The sequence below is a fragment of the Mobula birostris genome, chromosome 23 (assembly GCF_030028105.1).
Source record: "Mobula birostris isolate sMobBir1 chromosome 23, sMobBir1.hap1, whole genome shotgun sequence".
Classification (NCBI taxonomy): Eukaryota; Metazoa; Chordata; class Chondrichthyes; order Myliobatiformes; family Myliobatidae; genus Mobula; species Mobula birostris.
Genome location: NC_092392.1, coordinates 62,958,380 through 62,980,962, shown reverse-complemented (window position 1 = coordinate 62,980,962; position 22,583 = coordinate 62,958,380). Strand labels below are relative to the sequence as shown.

Sequence of the window (22,583 nt, the reverse complement as noted above, 5' to 3'; positions counted from 1 at the left end):
GGTGGAGTGGTTTGAGGTGAGGGGTGAGATGTGGGACGGGGTGAAATGTGGGTGGGGTGTGGTGGGGTGGGTGAGGGGTGGGATGGGGTGAGAGGTAGGTGGGGTGTGGTGGGATGGGTGAGCTTGGAGTTGGTGGGGAGTGGTGGGACGGGGTGAGATATGGGTGAGGTGAGAGGTGGGTGGAGAGTGCTGTGGGTGGGGAATGGTGGTGGGGGTGAGGGAGGGGTGAACTGGGCTGTGAATTCTATGCGACATGTGGCGTGTGTACACCAGACCCAGGGGTCCTGCTCCCACCAGCACACCATCCACACCTCCCTCAAGTACTTCCTGTGATCCAGGAGACCATTTTGTCCATCAGTCTTTTCTGGGTTGGGGGGTGGCAATTATTCTTATTTTCTCTCACACATGCCCACCAACACTCTTTTGATTCTTTTTGCACAGATCCATAGCAGGGACAAAGTAGAGCAGCCAGTTAACCCACTGACTCACACACCACTGGGACGAGAGAGGAGAAAGTGTGAAATCCAAGACAGTATCCAAGGTCGGGATTGGCCCTGGGGTCACTGTAACCATGAGACAGCTGGCCCTCCCCTCCTTGATAGGAACTGTTAACAGGCTGATTCTCATCCCAAACCAGAGCTGAAGGAGGTTCTACCGAGAGCCAGTGGTGGGTGGGGTAGGGTTTCCTCACTGCATGTGGTCTGGCAAACCTAGACGTCCTCATCACATTGTTGCTGACTGAAGAATATTTGAGAGTGACAACAGAAATAGAAGTTGAAGGGAGGAAGGGAGGGAGGAGGGAAGTAGGCATAGTGCATTTAACATTTCAGTAATATTGTAAACATATATTGTTTGATGAAGCATTCTTTGTATAATGCATTACATGTAATGTAAAAGTAAGTGAATGGCATACGTCATTATGCTACCCCATCGTATGTGAACACCTCACTAAAGTAAAACGAAGCATACACGCATCTCCCATGTTTTGCTTTCGATTAGTTTCTGGAGTTATAAAACATATCAATGGTGACAGGTAGGTTTTAAAATGAACCCGAGATGACTACCTACCTGTTGAAGTGCAGTGAGATGTTCAACTTAAAAAAATCACAGCACATTTCCTTTTCTTTGGGAGGAGGAGGAGATATATAGTCGAGTTCAAAAAATAGATGAAAGTGGATGAAATTCATGGGCTCATAAACTGTAACTAGCAGATGATAACAATAAATTAAATGAAAGCAGAAATGGCTGGCTACATTGGAAAGACAGACTCATTTGATTGCACAACAGATAACTGGATGATGTATACTGAATGAATTGAGCAGTATTTTGAAACAAATGAAACAGCCAATGAAAAGTGAGTGCCAGTTTTGATGAGTGTAATTGGTGGAAAAATATGCCGTTTGCTTAGATGTTTGATTACTCCAACCAAACCAGCTGAAATGAGCTTTGCTGATATCATGAATGTAATAAAGGCAGAGCTTAGGAGGATGATGGCGCTTAACGGTGATTCCTTTGCTTGCATAGAAACATAGAAACAGAAAACCTACAGCACAATACAGGCCCTTCGGCCCACAGAGTTGTGCTGAACATGTCCCTACCTTAGAAATTACCAGGGAGGCTTAAAAATTACGAGGCTCTGCGGAAACAGCTCTATTTCTATCTTCGATATCTCTTTTTTTCCCTTTCACAGATCTTTTGAAGACCCTGACCTGGAGTTACACGTTGACTTCGGTTCTTTGCAGAAATGGGATCCACTCTCGGGGCCTCACAGCCAGCTGCTTTTCAATATGCCAAAGATGCAGCCTGAAAGAGCAGCACGCCATCAGGGTGCCGGATTTCCATGGCTCTGGAGGCGGGTGGATTCAAGGCCAGTGCCACCGCCTGATACGTCGTGGGAGACAGAAGATCGTAAGCAGTGAGCTGGCTGTGTGCCCAGAGACCCGAGTTCTTTGGGGACAGAGTTTGGAAAAAGCAACACATCAGACTTTTAACTCCATAAATCAGCGAGTTGATTTGTTATGTCTCCCCTCTCGTTGTAAAATGGGGACATCTCTTTTTCCCTTATTAGGGAGAGAGCGAGCCTGTGGTATGTTGAATTACCGGGTGAACGAGTAGTCTTTGGGGTACTGCAAGTCTGTGTCTTTATTGATGCTTTGCTGCATGCTTGAGTGCTTGGTGGGCGGTGCCAATGCTTTTTTTGCTGGTGGGAGAAGGAGAATCGTTGCCTTGCTGCTGCTTGTGCATGGGAGGGGGGAGTTGAGCAGGGGGCTTTGGGATTCTAACATTTAACTGTCGTTCGTTCTTGGGGCACTCCTCTGTTTTAGTGGATGTTTGCGAAGAAAAAGAATTTTAGGATGTATATTGTATACATTTCTCTGACATTAAATGTACCTATCGAAACCTAATGCAGGAACATTTAGAACCAAAACCTTTGTTGATTGCAGAATACTTTAGGTTTCATAGGTGGAATCAAAAAGAAGGAGAGTTCATTTCAGCTACGTAGCTGATTTGAAGATATTATCCATGCAGTAATGGGCTTAATGATGCATCGGGAGATTGTTTAGTTTGTGGAATCTTATAAGAAAGCATTCTAAAACAGCTCCTAACTTAAACACAACTCATGTTTAAAAGAACAGTTGAAATCACTGTATGAATGGAAACAGCAACCAGAGATGCAGTTGGGTTGCAGTCAGGAATGAAAGTGAGTGTGGACAAAATTGCAGCGTCTAAACAGAAACCTACCTGAACAAACAAATTGTTCTACCATTTTGGCACGGCTCACATACAGCGGACCAATGCAGGTTTAAAGGCAAAACTTGCAGAAAATGCAACAAAGTACGGCACATGCAAAGAGCATGTCGGGCACACCAAAATGACCGGACAGCCGAGGAAGAGAAAAAGATAAAAAGTAAAATTGCAGTTTCAAAAAGAGCACTCATCTGCACGCTGTTGATGAAAAATCTGATAATAATGAGAGTGACACAAGACTGGGTAGCCTTGAGATTTGTCAATGTGAAAACCATCAAGAAACCAGAAGTGAACAGCAAATTAATTAAAATGGAATTGGACACCGGCTCGGCTATCATTACACAAAGTGAGTTTGAATAGCACTTCCATGACGCTGAAACAAAGCCAGCAGATATCCAACTAAGAACTTAAACTGGGGAAAACATAACTCCATAAAACCATAGAAACCATAGAAACTACAGCACAGAAACAGGCCTTTTGTCCCTTCTTGGCTGTGCCGAACCATTTTCTGCCTAGTCCCACTGACCTGCACACGGACCATATCCCTCCATACACCTCCCATCCATGTATCTGTCCAATTTATTCTTAAATGTTACAAAAGAACCCGCATTTACCACCTTGTCTGGCAGCTCATTCCATACTCCCACCACTCTCTGTGTGAAGGAGCCCCCTCTAATGTTCCCTTTAAACTTTTCCCCCCTCACCCTTAACCCATGTCCTCTGGTTTTTTTCTCCCCTTGCCTCAGTGGAAAAAGCCTGCTTGCATTCACTCTATCTATACCCATCATAATTTTATATACCTCTATCAAATCTCCCCTCATTCTTCCACGCTCCAGGGAATAAAGTCCTAACCTATTCAACCTTTCTCTGTAACTGAGTTTCTCAAATCCCGGCAACATCCTTGTAAACCTTCTCTGCACTCTTTCAACCTTATTTATATCCTTCCTGTAATTCGGTGACCAAAACGGAACACAATACTCCATATTCGGCCTCACCAATGCCTTATACAACCTCATCATAACATTCCAGCTCTTATACTCAATACTTCGAATAATAAAGGCCAATGTACCAAAAGCTCTCTTTATGACCTTATCTACCTGTGACGACACTTTTAGGGAATTTTGTATCTGTATTCCCAGATCCCTCTGGTCCACTGCACTCCTCAGTGTCTTACCATTAACCCTGTATGTTCTACGTTGGTTTGTCCTTCCAACGTGCAATACCTCACACTTGTCAGTATTAAACTCCATCTGCCATTTTTCAGCCCATTTTTCCAGCTGGTCCAAGTCCCTCTGCAGGCTCTGAAAACCTTCCTCACTGTCTACTACACCTCCAATCTTTGTATCATCAGCAAACTTGCTGATCCAATTTACCACATTATCATCCAGATCATTGATATAGATGACAAATAACAATGGATCCAGCACTGATCCCTGTGGCACACCACTAGTCACAGGCCTCCACTCAGAGAAGCAATTCTCTACCACCACTCTCTGGCTTCTTCCTGTGGGAATGAAACTTGTAACAGTGAAATACAACAATAAACAAGACACATTGGGCTTGTATGTGGTAAAACCAGGAGGGACAGCATTGTGGGGCTGTGAATGACTGAGACAACTCCAACCAAATTGTAAATCCATCCACAATTTGCATGCGACATACCCTGAAATAAAGCCAACTAAAAGTGAATCAAGAAAGGTACTGGATGATGCCACAGCAGTGTCCATGGATGGCATTTGAAAACTCAAACATATCAGAGGTAAAATAGTGTTAAAGTAAAATGTCACACCCAAGTGTTACAAAGCCCATCCGTTTGCTTATACTATCTGTGATAAAGTAGCCAGTGAGTGAGATTGCTGAAGGAATTCTTTCCAAGGTTGAGTGGAGCCCAGTAGCCAAGAAGAACGAGTCTATCAGGATCTGTGTTGATTTTAAAGTCACCATCAACCCAGTACTGAAAGTAGATCAATAGCCTCTATCCAGGATGGAGGATATCTTTGCAAACCTTTCTGGAGGAAAACACTTCAACAAAGTGGAGTTAGCTGAGGCCTACCTTCAGATGGTGATGGAAGAAGAATCCGAAGTGTTTCTCACCATAAACAATCACAAAGGGCTTTATCACTATAACAGGCTAACGCTTGGAGCGGCATCTGCATCTATACTCTGGCAGAAAGCTATGGACCAGCTGGCTCAGTGTTACCAGTGAGGATGATAAGGAACATCTCCAAAATATCTTCTAAAAAGATTAGAAGACTATGAGCTCAGAGCTTGAGAGAGTCATAGAGTCATAGATCAATATAGCCCATCTAGTCATGCTGAACCATTTAAATTGCCTACTCCAATCCACCTGCACTGACACCATAGTGAAGTTTCCCCTCATGTTCCCATTAAACTTTTCACCTTTTACCCTTAACCCATGACCTCTAGCTGTAGTCCCACACAACCTCTGTGCTCGCATTTACCTTATTTATACCTTTATCAAATCTCTCAATTTTCTAGGTTCCAATGGAAAAAGTCCTAACCCATTCAATCTTTAGGAATAGCTCAGGTCCTCCAGACCCAGCAACAGCCTTGCAAATTTTCTCTGTACTCTTTCAACCTTATTTACATCTTTCCAGTACTAGGTAACCAGAACTGCACACAATACTCCAAATTAGATCTCACCAATGTCTTATACAACTTCAACATAACATCCATCACCTGTACTCAGTACTTTGATTTATGAAGGGCAACTCGCCAAAATCGCTCTTTACAATGCTATCTCCTTGTGACGGCACTGTCAATGAATTATGAGCCTGAATTCACAGATCCCTTTGTTCTACCTCACTCCTCAGTGCCCGACCATTCACTGTGTAAAATCTACTTCACCGAAGTGCAAGACCTCGCACTTGTCTGTATTAAATTCCATTTGCCATTTTTCAGCATGAAGGTTCAGCCCTTTACATTGGCACCTAACTCCCTGATCTCATTTTGCAGAACCTTATCACTCTTTCCACCCACGTCATTGGTACCTACATGGACTACAGCCTCTGACTTTTCGCCCTCCCACTTAAGAATGCTGAGGACTTGATCCAAGAAGTTCCAGACCCTGGCACCCAGGAGGCAACATAATATCTGGGATACAGAACCTCCTTTCTGTTCCCCTAATGAATTCCCTATCAACGCAGCTCGTCTCTTCCCCCCCTTTCCCTTCTGAGTCACAGACTCAGTGCCAGAGACCTGACATCTGTGATTTTCGTCCACAGGGCCACTCCCCCAACAATGTTCCCTCTAATTTGTAATGACCAGTGTGCGTAAAAATCTTGAGCTGGGCATTTTTTTGCCCAGTGACAATAACATGTGCACACTGAATTTTTAATTGGAAGTAACCCTGGAGCTACTCTAAGGATAATAAACTACCAAGTCTAGTTTGTTGTTCATTGTTTAAAAGAAATAAAATAATACACATCAATGAGTCTTATAGACTATACGACGGTGTGTAATAATATCAATCTTTTCACATGTTATTGAAGTTGCTTGAAATGGTCATTAAGCCATTCTGCTTTAAATGAACTAGCAGTTCATTTGTACTTCACGCCCTTTGCTTCTTTGGAATTCAACATAGTGAATCAATAATTTCTTCAATAAAAACAGTATAAATAATCCAGTTCTAAAGTCTGCAAATCATCGCAAACTCCACATTGTCAACACCATTCGCATCAGAAGCTGGAAAAGGAAATGTGATTGTGTGCGATTGTGAAATATACTGAACATGCCAACAAGGTAGCGGGTGACAATCTTTTGTGCACAGTTTAAGTTCCTGTGTGAGCCAGTAGCAAAGGATGTGTGTGCGTACTCACACACACACTTAGAGGGAACACTGTCCCCCCAACAGTATTCAAAGTGGTAACCACTGTTGCTGAGGGGTACTCTGCACTGCCTAACAGCTTTCCCTTACCTGACTGTCACCCAGTTTCCTGTGTCCTGGACCTTGGGCATAACTGCCTCTCTAAGTGTCCTGTCAGCCTCCCTAAAGATCCAGAGTTCATCCATTTCCAGCTCCAGTTCCTTAATGTGGAGTGTTAGAAGCTGCAGCTGAATGCACTTCCGTAGTTGTAATGGTCAGGGACACTGGACGCCTCTTTGCCTTCCCAATCTCGCAAGAGGAATATTCCACCATCCTGCCTAGCATCTCTACTGTCCTAAGTGATCAAATATAAAGAAGGAGTGGTGGAGAAAAAAACCTCTATTTGCAGCTTATTCTCCTTCTCTGACTGAAGCCTCAAAGAGCTAAATCCCCAGTCTAACTCTGCCCGCTCCAAGAATGGCCACTCCAAGAATGGCTGCTCTGCTGGCCCCTGCCTCACTTCAACTTGTTCTTGTCAATCAATCCCGAACATTGATTGGCTGCTGCTCAAAGTACCAAACTGTCTTTTCTACTCAATAGGCAAACCTGAGTGAACTATGTCTTCTCATGCTTCTGGTCTCCAATTTGCCACTGCTCTGAACGATGCAACAAGTGTGAATTTTTAAACCAAGCATGTACTGTGGTCACACAATTGACAGACCAGTTTTATACAAGCCTGCTGAGAAAATTCAAGCAGTGGTGGATGTCCCAACGCCAAAGAATGTGTTATAGTTGTGATTCTTTTTAGAATTTATCAATTACTATAACAGATCCCTGCCAAACTTGGTTACGGTACTCCACCCCTTGAACTTACTTCTGCAGATCAGGAAGAAATGGTAATGGACAAAGCAGTGTGAGTTGGCGTTTCAAAAGACAAAGGAATTGATGACATCAGACTCTGTACTCACACTTTATGATCCGCATCGTCCAGTGACACCTCATCTTGTGGTACAGGTGTAGTCATGCCACATGTTATGGGTGATGGATGTGTCTTAGCATCACCTTCCCCTACCACTGCAGAGAAAAATTATGCACAGATTGACAGCTAGGCCTTGAGTCTGGTTTGAGGTGTACAATGTTTCAACCAGTACTTTCATGGGAGAGAGTTTACCTTCGTTACCGATCATCAACCACTGGTGTCCATTTTCAATCCACTGAAGGGGGTTCCACTAACAGCAGCAGCACAAATGCAGAGATGGGCTCTGTTTCTTGGAGGACGCAATTACAATATCGCATTCAAGAGGACAACTAATCATGGAAATGCTGATGGATTGTCCCATTTACTCTTGGCAAAGAAATACCTGAAATATTTACAAACGAGGACACTCCTCTTGACTTATTCTCCCTTCTTCAAATCAAAAGTCTCCATATTACAGCAGAGATGATACAAAGGGAAACCAGAAAAGACCCCACACTGTCTCGGGTCTACATGGCCACCCAAGATGGCTGGAATGTGCAGCAGACTTTCCAATTACCCCATTTTTACCAGCACTGATATGAACTTGTCCTTGACGGGGCTGCCTTCTGTGGGGATTGAGAATTGTACCATCCAAGCTGAGAACAGTGTTGGAGGAGCTACATACCGGTCAACATGAAAGTGTTGGCTCAAAGCTTTGTCTGGCAGCCTGGGATAAATCAGAAGCTCGAGCAGGTCGCCATGGATTGTGCGGGATGCCAACACATCCAGAAGTTGCCAAGAGCAGCACCTCTCCACCCCTAGGAATGGCCTGCGTTCTCCTGACAGAAGATTCATGTAGATTTTGCCAGTCTAGTCATGGGCACAAGTTTCTTAATGGTAGAGGATGCAGCTAACAAGTGTTCCCAATAGCCTCCACTACAGCATTGCAAGCTGTTGATGCGTTAAGAAGCCTTTTCACATAGACCGGTGTGCCAGAACACTAAGTCAGTAACAATGGAGCACAGTTTGTTGAAGAACAGTTTCAGTCATTCCTGAAAATGAATGCAATAAGACATATTATCTCTGCACTGTACCACGCAGGGACAAGTGGCTTGGCAGAAAGTTTTGTCTAGAGTCTAAAGAATGCTCTCTGAGCGATGTCAGCAGAACACACTACACTAACATTGGATCAGAAGCTCACCAATTTCCTCCTTGCATGTCACAATGCAGCACACTCCACAACCAACAGCTCACCAGCTATGCTCTTCCTGGTGGTCCTTCACGCTCACACTTGCATCTGCTCAAACCCAATCTCGGACGGAGTATGCAGGACAAACAGCTGATATAAATTGAGAACTGCTCAAGCAAGGAGCTTCGCTGTTCCACTTCTAAACAAGTGAAGATGATAGGAAAGATTAAGGACAGAACCGGACCACTCTCCTACACAGCGGAGGTTACGTTTGACATCATCTGGAGTTGAGGAGACCAGAGTCCATTGTTAGAGAAGAGCTGTCAGTACCACGTCCTGCAGGCCCAGAGTTGACTCTTACAACCACCATGGAGGAGGCCCCAGATCTTGAGATTGTTTCACAGCCACAAGTCTCACCTGCCAAGCAGAGTGACCTCCCCACCCTTTGTCAGGAAAGACATGACAACAAATTTAGTCTCACAAGAGTAAGAAAACCTCCACAGTGATTCAATCTTTAGGTGTGAATGGGACAATTTAAAATTTATATATGTACACATACTGTGCAAAGGTCTGATTTATACTCTGTGTACTAGCTTACGCCGTAGCCTACGCAGGTGGGCTACACCATTGTGAGCATTTATACTTGTGCGTTGGTGTGTCTGCGTTGCTCTGCAATTGACCGCCAAAACGCTAGTTGGCGGAGGGGTTTCTATGCCACTGTGTTGAGTTTCTTCGTGTTGAAACTCAACACGAAGAAACTCAAACTTCAAACAATGGCGACTGAAACCGAAGGAGGGTGAATTTTCTGTGCTTGTCTGGACATGGACGAGGAAATGCACTTCAAATATTTTCGGATGTCTGCAGGTAGATTTGACAATTTGGTTCATCCTCTCCAACCATTTATCTCGCATCAGTGTGCGCACAGTATACTCAGAGACTGGCAATCACCATTCGAGTTTTAGCGTCAGGTGGAAGTCAACAGGCTGTAGCAGCTAGCTACAAACTGGCGTCAAGCACAGGGTCCTCCATAATTTCGTAGGTCTGTAAAGCTTTATGGAAAGCATTGCAGCCAGAGTTCCTTCCCTGCCCTTCAGTTGCCCAATGGGAAGCTATTGCAGCGTAGGAGGAAATGCGATGCTACCAAGCGGACCAATCACAGTTGTTCGGTCTGCGTTGCCACGATGCGTAGTTACATTTTGGGAGAGGTGCGCGTTAGGCTATGGCTTAGGGTTCAGCATAGAGTATAGGGTAGGGTTCACGGCTACACCGTACCTACGGCGTACATTTGACGCACAAGTATAAATCAGCCTTTAGATAGAGCGGGTTTATAATATTCTCTGTGCTAAGTGGTCACTGACAGGGATAAATAATTTTGACTCTGAGGGAGGGGTTTATACTGATTTGCTCTCCAGAATGTCACTACAGCAAATATAAAAAATTATTTTCAAATATTCATCTGAATGACAAGATTAGTGACACATCTCTGTCAACAGGAAATACATTGGTTGTACTTTGGGAAGGTGGATCTATCCACATGACCACAGTCTCCCACTTCGTCAGCAATGGCTGCCAACATAGCACAAATACTGGGGAATCGGTTTATTATTCTGATATAGTCAGGTACAGTGGATAGTTTTGATCTGCATGCCATCCATACCAATCGATTCATTGAGGCAAACATTAACAGAATGCAGAATAATGTGTTATGGTTAAAGAGAAAATGCCATGCAGTAAGGTGCAAAGCTGGACCAGGTCGAGAGTCCGTCTCATGATACCAGGGAGCCATTCAACAGCAGGGTGGAAGCTGTCCTTCAGCCTGGTCCTATGGCTTTCAGGCTTTGACAGACCGCTTCAGTGCACAATGGCCGGGATGACTGCGTCTGGAGCTGTGAGCATCACATCACGAATTCAACCGACTTCGTTAGAGCAATAAGCAACATCCAGCTGAACTCAGAGGATATGGTCAGTCTTGGCATGGTGTCCCTGTTCAGGAGGGTTCCTATTAAAGGACAGCTTGGTCCTCCTGTGGTTAGGGTTTGATAAAGGTACAATTGATCTTTTTGAACACATCGATGTACTTCCTCTATAAGAGGAACTAGTGTGAACAAACGGACAGAGTGGTTATGGGATTGCTCTTGTTGCCAGTTATTGCCAATTTCTACACGAAGGACTTTGAGGAGAGGATGCTGAGTTGACACCTTTGTAGTGTGGCCTCATGGACTCCAGGCACTCCCAACAGATCCACGACCATCTGAACATGCAATTTACAAAGGTTGCCTCCTGTTCCTGGACATTATAACACAATGGAAACTGGACAGTGTCCTCTGACACGGTATCAATTGGAAACCCACACACATGGACTTATACCTGAGCTGTAATGACCATCATCACACCTCCCAACATAGCGGTTCTCATCACATCTCCCAATGTAGAGCGGTTCTCATCACACCTCCCAACGTAAAGCGGTTATTTCTACTTTGATTAACTGTGCAAAAACTATTTCAGACCCGGAGAGTCTCTGCAAGAAAATAAGATGATTATGCAAAATGTCCCTACAGGATGGCTACAAGGTGAAGGAAATCGATTGGACCCTTAAAGGAGCTGATGGAAACACCTGGAAACCTAACAACGAGGAGGAACCCATTGCTATCGCCCGTCTTCCTGAAGAAATACCGGATTAATACCATCCACAAACCCGTAAAGAAGCTCAAGTCACAGCTGATGCAGATCACAGATGACGCGGGACACAGGTCGGCTGGCATTTACAGGATTCCCTGTGAATGCAGAGCAGCGTATATTGGCTACACGGGACGCAGGGTGGAAGGAACACAGGAGCTGTATCTGTTTGGGTTACCAAAAGAAATCAATGGTAGCAGAATATTTTATTCGTAATGGCCATAGTTTTGACTTTGACAGCACAAAACTACTGCCACACCAATGGCTTTGGGGCCACCTAGTGATGGAAGCCATTGAAATAAAACTAGAGGTAAAGAATTTTAACAAAGATGAAGGTCTTGCTCTTAGTAAGGACTGGAATTTGATTGTATACAAGGTGGAACAATAGAAACATGGTTGGATGAGGACTAACCAATCAGGAGGGATGGACATTGGGGGTATAAATACCATCGGACTAGACATGCCCGGGCACCATCTCTGAAGAAGATGGCAGAGCTTGTCGTCCAAGTGTCGGTAATGATCAATACCTGTACCCAACTGGAAGACCAAGAAAAGTGTGTCTGTCACCTGCTAGGGCTTTGAAAACCTATACCAACCAACTGGCAGGGATGTTCAAACACATTTTCAATCTGTCATTGCCACAGTTGCAAGTTCCTACCTGTTTCAAAAGGGTAACAATCATACCAGTGCCCAAGAAGAGCCGGATGAGTTGCCTTAACGACTATCATCCAGTATCAATGGTAATGAAATACTTTGAGAGGTCGGTCATGTCTAGAATTAACTGTCTTAGCAAGGACCTGGACCCACTGCAATTTGCCTATTGCCACAATAGGTCTACAGCGGATGCAATCTCATTGGCTCTTCGCGTGGCCTTGGATCACCTGGACAATCCAAATACCTATGTCAGGATGCTGTTTAGTGACTACAGCTCAGCGTTTAGTACAATCATTCCTACAGATCTGATCAAAGAGCTCCAGAACCTGGGCCTTTGTACCTCCCTTTGCAATTGGATCCTTGATGTTTTAACTGGAGATCACAATCTGTGCGGATTGGAAATAACATCTCCATCTTGCTGACGATCAACACTGGCGCTCCTCAAGGATGTGTGCTTAGCCCACATCTCTACTCTCTCTATACCCATGACTGTGTGGCTAGGCATAGCTGAAATACTATCTATAAATTTGCTGACAATACAACCATTGTTGGCAGAATTTCAGATGGTGAAGAGAGGGCGTAGAGGAGTGAGATGTATCAGCTACGACCTTGCACTCAGCGACAGAAAAATGAAGGAACTGATTGTGGAGCTCGGAAAGGGTATTACAAGGGAATACACACCTGTCCTGCTTGAGGTATCAGATGTGGAAAGAGGGAGGGAGCATTTTCAAGCTCCTGGGTGTCAATATACCTGAGGATCTAACCTGGACCCAGCATATCGACGCAGTTACAAAGAAAGCACAACAATGGCTATATTTCATTCGGAGTTTGAGGAGATATGGTATGTCAACTAAAACACTCGCAGATTTCTACAGCTGTACCATGGAGAGCGTTCTAACTGGCTGCATCACTGTCTGGTATGGGCGGGGTGGGGGGTGGTCTACGGCACAGAATTGATGTAAACTGTAGAATGCCGCAAATTTATTCAGCTCTGCCGTGGGTACCAGCCTCCACAGGCCAGGACATCATCAAGCAACGATGCACAGAAAGGTGCGACCACCATTACGGACACCAAACACCTAGATCATGCCTTGTTCTCATTTCCGTTTTTGCACTACTTATTTACTGTTACACACACACACACGCACACACGCACAGATTCTCTCACACACACACACATATAGATACTCTCACTCACACACACACACAGAGGCACTCACACTCGCTCTCTCTCACACACACACCCACAGATACTCTCACTCACACACACATGCACACACACACACTCTGACACACACACACACACACACACACACACAGATACTCTCACTCACACACACACACACGCATAGATACTCACTCACACACACTGACACACACAGACACACACAGATACTCTCACTCACACACACACACACACATAGATACTCACTCACACACACTGACACACACAGACACACACAGATACTCTCACTCACACACACACACACACACACACATAGGTACTCTCACTCACACACACACATAGATACTCTCACTCACACACACACATGCACACACACACTTTCACACACACACACAGATACTCTCACTCACACACACACACACACACAAGCATAGATACTCACTCACACACACTCTGACACACACACACACACACACACACAGATACTCTCACTCACACACACACACACACACAAGCATAGATACTCACTCACACACACTCTGACACACACACACACACACACACACACACACACACACACACTCACACACAGATACTCTCTCTCTCACACACACACACACACACACACTTACTGTAATACGTTTCTCTATTATTATGTATTGCATGGAGCTGTTGCTGCAAAGCCAACAAAGTTCATGACATACAGTATGCCGGTGGTATTAAACCGGATTCTGACTCCCTAACAACTTTCCGCTGGACCACAAGACTCGATGGAGAATAGTTAAAAAAATCCGGAGCATCACCAAGGTCTCCCTCTTCCTATTTGTGACGTTTGTGAAGCATTGTTGAGGATCCCTGCCACCCATTCCAAATTCTCCTTGACCTACTACCTTAAGGAAGGAGGTACAGAGGCATCAGGACTAGGACTGCCAGACTGGGTAACAGCTTCGTCCCACGGGCTGTGAGACTAATGAACACCGAGGTCTCATCACAAAGACAGCGAACTGTTTACTGTTTACCTGTGCTGCATACTTACATGCATTCTGAATTATATTTTATTAACTTATTTTGTTTTATGTGCTGTGTGTGATATATGTATTGTGGGTGTGCTGTGGTCCGGAGGAACGTGGTTTCATTTGGCTGTATATATGCAGAGTCAGATGACAATAAACTTGAAACTGAACTTGATCTTGAATCTCTTGCCCCTGATATATGCAAGGATATTTATTTTGTGACCTCCTCCTGCCCTCCTAACTTGTCTTTTGAATTCTACCCCACCTCGTATGAAGAGACTCCCTTGATACAGGTTGCCTATACCTGTCATATATTTTCCTGACAAAGGGTCTCGGCCCGAAACATCAACTGTTTGTTCCTTTCCACAGACGCTGCTGCCGAGCCAGCTGGGTTCCTCCAGCATTTTGTATGTGTTGCCTTGGATCCCAGCATCTGCAGATTTTCTTGGGCTATATTTCTGCCTGATGGTGGGCAATGGTCCGTAGGAGGGAACATGAATGGTGCTGATCTGGAGATGCCCAAGTGCAGGAAGTGCCTGCTGTAGCATACACTACAGCCATGGAAACACCCTAGTCCTGTATGAGGCAGGGGATAGCAATCGGGATGATCACTGGTCCCCTCCACCCCAGTGCCTGAGCCCAGCATCTAAAAATGCCCCGGAATTGTTCAAGTAACCTGAAAAGTAATTTATTGCTGCACGGTCCTGGAGTCTTCATAACTTGATGTTCTACGTATTTCCAACAATAACTGTTTTATATTTATAGATAAGATTTATCCCTTTAAAGTCCAAGGTAAACGTGCTGTGTTCCAGCATTGAGTGAAGAATAGATTAAAAACAACACGGTGGTGGGAATTTGGTCAAATTTCTAATGTGGATCAGCAATTGAAGAATGGTGTAAGCTTTGCAATGAGACAGATACCTGGTGTGAACTGCTGTGACAGTCCCCCAACATTCAACATGTATGAATAACCAAAAGGCTTATATTTGGTTGTCAGACTTATCAGGTTACTTTGCATATCATCAATAGCACAGATCAACTTTGGTTCCGTGGTAACTGGGACAGAAAGAACAGGTTGAGGTTTAGAAACTGCTCAGAGAGAGTTTTCAGATTCACTCCTGCCCTTTTCATTAGGTGTGCCAGTAACCTTGACAACTAAGTATCAGAACGTTCTGTGTAAGATATTTCATTCTGCAACAATTATCTCAGATCCTGGGGATTGACTAGTCAATTACTTTGTTCCAACCCCTTTAGTGACTCAGATGTTCTACCAGTGATCGATATCGCAAGGCGTATCGCTGTGGTCTGTCTTCCAGCGCTCTGCATCAACACTGAGCCTGAATTGAGACCAATTGCTTTCAACATCCAATACTACAAGAACAGAATCATAAAACAAAGACAGGCCTTTCGACTCATCATGTCCGTGCTGACCATCGAGTACCCACCTCTACCAATCCCATGTATCAGTCTAATCCATGTTTGGACTAGAGCCTGTTGTACTTCGCTGATTCATCCAGATGGTTTTTAAGTTCAGTGAGAGCCTCTGCCTTGGTCACCCCCTCAGGCAGTCTGATCCAGATTCTAAAGCCCCTCTGGGAGATAGAGTTCTTCCTCAGATTCCCTCTAACCCTCTCTCTGGATTTCTGTGTCCCTTACATTCGCACAAACCATTTCATTCAGGTTTTAGATTTGCCCCCATTAATACGTGAAAGGCGTATCTTACATCACACAGTGCTGCTTCGCAGAATAACTGTTATCTTCTCCTGAAGGGAAGACAGAAAACTGAACGATGAAGAAATTACTTTTGTTGTGTGAACTATTATGCCGGAGAAAACCTATGGGCTTAGCTCATGAATACACCACAGGGACTAATGTCGTCAGTTGTTGGGTGTGTATGGGGATCCCTATATGAGCACCCTTATGGCCAATTCCCTTCAATGAGAAGGAGCGAGAATGCCTCAGTTAAAAACCAGTAGTTCTAAAAGCTACTACTGGCCGGACGAAGGGAAGGAATGGACACGGAGGGGTGGGGGCGGGGGAGGAGATAATCAGCAGAAGAACAAGCTAGATGGATGTCGATTGGATTGGTATTCTCTAAGGGAAACTGCTCTGAGGGATCGTCTATGCCTCACTATAATTTAACAAATCATTATGTGCCTAGATCTCATACTGCTACTCAAACAGCTGAAAGGTGCTGGTACCAGGCAAACAAGACAGGTCAGTTAATGGGAAGGAGTAGGTGCAGAGAAAAGACTGATTTATGGCAGGGTGAGCACAGCACTATGAAAGGTCCCTGCGATTATTAAATGGCACATACTGGATATGTAGGGAACAAGCTTACCTCCGGTTACCACTTAACTGGACCGGGTGCTGTCCCCCCGATTTGTTGTACCAGCGGGACATTGCACTCATGACTCAAACCCCCTTGCCCATCTGCGAAGGAAGAGGGCAATTACAGGGACAGAAAGGTTCTGGGTCATTATGCTTCCTACGTGTGGGGCAGGCAGGGCAGCTCAAGAATTGATGCAGATGGTTTCAGCTAATGAGCACTGCCTTAACTCTGGAGGGCACACGATTGCAGATAAAAGAATTAACCACTGAAATAGTAGCTACTAGACCTGTGCTTTGCAGAATGGTATGGTCCTCGATTTTGTGTTAGCTGAGAGTGGAGCCACTTGTGCCATCATAGGACAGGAGTGCAGTATTGATATTCCTGACAAGTCCGATCTAATCCGTCAGACTACATTCAGTGGAAAAGATAAAGTGGGATGGAGAGGAATTTCATGATTATAATTTCCCAGGGTCTCACTGTCACTGGAGGATGGTGGGGACCCATCATACATTATTGGTGTTAATTGTAATAGTGGCACTGGTATCTGATGTACCCCTGCCTCGATTACCCCTCACACAATCTAACAATTTCAGAATAGACGGCAGAAGTGGTTGAGGCAGGTTCGATGTTGTCATTTAAAGTTAAATTGGATAGATATATGGACAGGAAAGGAATGGAGGGTTATGGGCTGAGTGCAGGTCAGTGGGACTAGGTGAGAGTAAGAGTTTGGCACGGACTAGAAGGGCCGAGATGGCCTGTTTCCATGCTGTAATTGTTATATGGTTATATGGTTATGGCAACGAGACTGAAGCCAGAAGAGTTAGAAATGTACTCACCAAATACTTTGACCCATAGCTTACTGAATAAATAAGTATACTCACTTTGCTCTGTTTTCTGTCCTTGCTTGTATGAAGGTGGTTTACCTACTTATGCAAGTACTTCTCTGACAATAGATGTGTAACAGCCTAATGTGACATTGTATGGAAATACAAGATAACACTGATGCAGTGTTATACATTTAACAAGGTGCTTTATTAATGCAGCAGAGTTAGTCAGTTTTTCAATGTTCGTCATCTGCCGGTTCATACCGTCCGTGAACTCCCTGTCAGTTGCCTCCATACGCTCCAGTATTTGTTTTTTTTTAATTTTAAGTCCTCCTGCGTGAAAGCCAAAAGCAATTCCTTTTAAGTTTTTCTAGTCTGTAACTGCACAAACGTGGACTTCCAAAGCGAGATTTGACACCAAACATGCCACTTGTTTTCTGTGTATCCTGCGCATGCCCAGTAGGAGAAGATTCGCCCAAATACCCGTTTTAATGTGGACGGAGGTATTTTCAAAAAGGCTTGGTGTGGACGCCTATCGTTTTTACGAGAAACGGGCGTTTTCAAAATTATCTGGTCTAGTGTGGACGTTGCCTTAGTATTAGATCGGAACTAAATTCTCAATAAAACAGAGGCAGCTCCTACAGGGCCACATGCTAATGGTCACTGCTGGGAGCCATCTGTCCCCCTGCAGGGCCACACGCTAATGGTCACTGCTGGGAGCCATCTGTCCCCTGCAGGGCCACACGCTAATGGTCACTGCTGGCTGCCATCTGTCCCCCTGCAGGGCCACACGCTAATGGTCACTGCTGGCTGCCATCTGTCCCCCTGCAGGGCCACATGCTAATGGTCACTGCTGGGAGCCATCTGTCCCCTGCAGGGCCACACGCTAATGGTCACTGCTGGCTGCCATCTGTCCCCCTGCAGGGCCACACGCTAATGGTCACTGCTGGCTGCCATCTGTCCCCCTGCAGGGCCACATGCTAATGGTCACTGCTGGGAGCCATGTGTCCCCCTGCAGGGCCACATGCTAATGGTCACTGCTGGCTGCCATCTGTCCCCCTGCAGGGCCACATGCTAATGGTCACTGCTGGCTGCCATCTGTCCCCTGCAGGGCCACATGCTAATGGTCACTGCTGGCTGCCATCTGTCCCCCTGCAGGGTCACACACTAATGGTCACTGCTGGGAGCCATCTGTCCCCCTGCAGGGTCACACACTAATGGTCACTGCTGGCTGCCATCTGTCCCCTGCAGGCAATATCCCCGGCAAACAAAGTGTGTTGCTTTGTGCATGACATCGCAGGCGGGGCACCGCATTCAGCTATTTGTGCCAAGTGCTGGGTCGGAGAGCTTCTCGTTGGGTATGCACACACACAGTGATGAACCACCCTCACAACTGGAAGACTCAGGACTACAGCAGAGACACACGGTCCCCTGCTGCTCCAGAAGAAATCCACCAGCTTCTTCTGGGTCTTGCAGACAAAAACTGTGGGTGGAACCTAAGTGACCAGCTGGTACCAGACCATGGAGGTCTCTGGCTGATTTATGGCTACCTCCTTTCCCTGGTACAGAATTGCATGAGGCGTGGCCCACCTGCGTCACAGCCAGGCAGAAACCTTCATCAGTAGCTCGCTAGCCGGGCTTCCTCAGTGGAACTCAGATACACTCCCGGATAGAGGAAGTGAGTGGTGCTCCAGGCAAAGGGATGACCCACCAAGCCGCCAACACAATTTTCCAAGTTGACTTTTGTAGCGGACACAGCCAGGAAAATCCTGAGTGGTCACACGCACAGAGTTACTGTACCAAGAGGTCACATAAACAGTGACCGTACTGAGAGATCACACACGGTGACCGTACCAAGAGATCACACACACAGTGACTGTACCGAGAGATCACACACACACGGTGACCATACCGAGCGTTCACACACACATGGTGACCGTACCGAGAGATCACACACACGGTGACCGTACCGAGAGATCACACACAGTGACCGTACCGAGAGATCACACACACACGGTGACCATACCAAGCGTTCACACACACATGGTGACCGTACCGAGAGATCACACACACGGTGACTGCACCGATAGATCAGACACACACGGTGACCATACCGAGCGTTCACACACACATGGTGACCGTACCGAGAGATCACACACACGGTGACTGCACCGAGAGATCACACACACACGGTGACCATACCGAGCGCTCACACACACATGGTGACCGTACCGAGAGATCAGACACACACGGTGACCGTACCGAGAGATCACACACACGGTGACCGTACCAAGAGATCACACACGGTGACCGTACCGAGAGATCACACACACACGGTGACCATACCGAGCGTTCACACACACATGGTGACCGTACCGAGAGATCACACACACGGTGACCGTACCGAGAGATCACACACAGTGACCGTACCGAGAGATCACACACACACGGTGACCATACCAAGCGTTCACACACACATGGTGACCGTACCGAGAGATCACACACACGGTGACTGCACCGATAGATCAGACACACACGGTGACCATACCGAGCGTTCACACACACATGGTGACCGTACCGAGAGATCACACACACGGTGACTGCACCGAGAGATCACACACACACGGTGACCATACCGAGCGCTCACACACACATGGTGACCGTACCGAGAGATCAGACACACACGGTGACCGTACCGAGAGATCACACACACGGTGACCGTACCAAGAGATCACACACGGTGACCGTACCGAGAGATCACACACACACGGTGACCATACCGAGCATTCACACACACATGGTGACCGTACCGAGAGATCACACACAGTGACCGTACCAAGAGATCACACACACACGGTGACCATACTAAGCGTTCACACACACATGGTGACCGTACCGAGAGATCACACACGGTGACCGTACCGAGAGATCAGAGACACACGGTGACTGTACCAAGCGATCACACTCACACGGTGACCGTACTGTGAGATCACACACACGCGGTGACCGTACCGAGAGGTGACACACACGGTGACCGAACCGAGAGATCACACACACACACGGTGACTGTACCGAGAGATCACACACACATGCTGACCATACCAAGAGATCACACACGGTGACCGTACCGTGAGATCACACACACGGTGACCGTACCAAGAGATCACACACACATGGTGACCATACCGAGCGTTCACACACACATGGTGACCGTACCGAGAGATCACACACGCGGTACCCGTACCGAGAGATCAGACACACACGGTGACCGTACCGAGAGATCACACACATACGGTGACCGTACCAAGAGATCAGACACACACGGTGACCGTACCGAGAGATCACACACGGTGACCGTACCGACGGATCACACACACGGTGACCGTACTGAGAGATCACACACACACGGTGACCATACCGAGCGTTCACACACACACGGTGACCGTACCGAGAGATCACACACATGGTGACCGTACCGAGAGATCACACACGGTGACCGCACCGAGAGATCACACACGGTGACCGTACCGAGAGATCACACACGCGGTGACCGTACCGAGAGATCAGACACACACGGTGACTGTACCAAGAGATCACACACAGTGACCATACCGAGAGATCACACACACACACACGGTGACCGTACCGAGAGATCACACACACACGGTGACTGTACCGAGAGATCACACACGCGGTGACCGTAACGTGAGATGACACACACGGTAACCGTACCGAGAGATCACACAAACTGTGATTGTACCGAGAGATCACACACACGGTGACCGTACCGAGAGATCACACACACATGGTGACCGTACCGAGAGATCACACACACGGTGACCATACCGAGAGATCAGACACACACGGTGACCGTACCGAGAGATCACACACACGGTGACCGTACCGAGAGATCACACACACACGGTGACCATACCGAGCGTTCACACACACATGGTGACTGTACCGAGAGATCACACACGGTGACCATACCGAGAGATCACACACACACGGTGACCATACTGAGCATTCACACACACACGGTGACCGTACCGAGAGATCAGACACACGCGGTGACCGTACCGAGAGATCAGACACACACGGTGACCGTACCGAGAGATCACACACACACGGTGACCATACCGAGAGATCACACACACACGGTGACCGTACCGAGAGATCACACTCATGGTGGACCGTACCAAGAGATCACACACACGCGGTGACCGCACCGAGAGATCACACACACACGGTGACTGCACCGAGAGATCAGACACACACGTTTGACCGTACCGAGAGATCACACACAGTGACCGTACCGACGGATCACACACACGCGGTGACCGCACCGAGAGATCACACACACACGGTGACTGCACCGTGAGATCATACACACGGTGACCGCACCGAGAGATCACACACACAGTGACTGTACAGAGAGATCACACACACACGGTGACCGCACCAAGAGATCACACACGGTGACCACACCGAGAGATCACACACGGTGACCGCACCGAGAGATCAGACACACACGTTTGACCGTACCGTGAGATCACACACACACGGTGACCGTACTGAGAGATCACACACGGTGACCGTACCGACGGATCACACACACACAGTGACTGTACCAACGGATCACACACACGGTGACTGCACCGTGAGATCATACACACACGGTGACCATACCGAGAGATCACACACACACACACGGTGACCGTACCGAGAGATCACACACACACGGTGACTGTACCGAGAGATCACACACGCGGTGACCGTAACGTGAGATGACACACACGGTAACCGTACCGAGAGATCACACAAACTGTGATTGTACCGAGAGATCACACACACGGTGACCGTACCGAGAGATCACACACACATGGTGACCGTACCGAGAGATCACACACACGGTGACCATACCGAGAGATCAGACACACACGGTGACCGTACCGAGAGATCACACACACACGGTGACCATACCGAGCGTTCACACACACATGGTGACTGTACCGAGAGATCACACACGGTGACCATACCGAGAGATCACACACACACGGTGACCATACTGAGCGTTCACACACACACGGTGACCGTACCGAGAGATCAGACACACGCGGTGACCGTACCGAGAGATCAGACACACACGGTGACCGTACCGAGAGATCACACACACA

General features: G+C 46.7%; 1 protein-coding gene across 1 annotated transcript in view; it reads right to left on the bottom strand.

Moving 5' to 3' along the window:
• The window catches only part of LOC140186818 (dynein axonemal heavy chain 3-like), a 428,385-nt gene that overhangs the window by 291,594 nt on the left and 114,208 nt on the right, over positions 1 to 22,583 (bottom strand).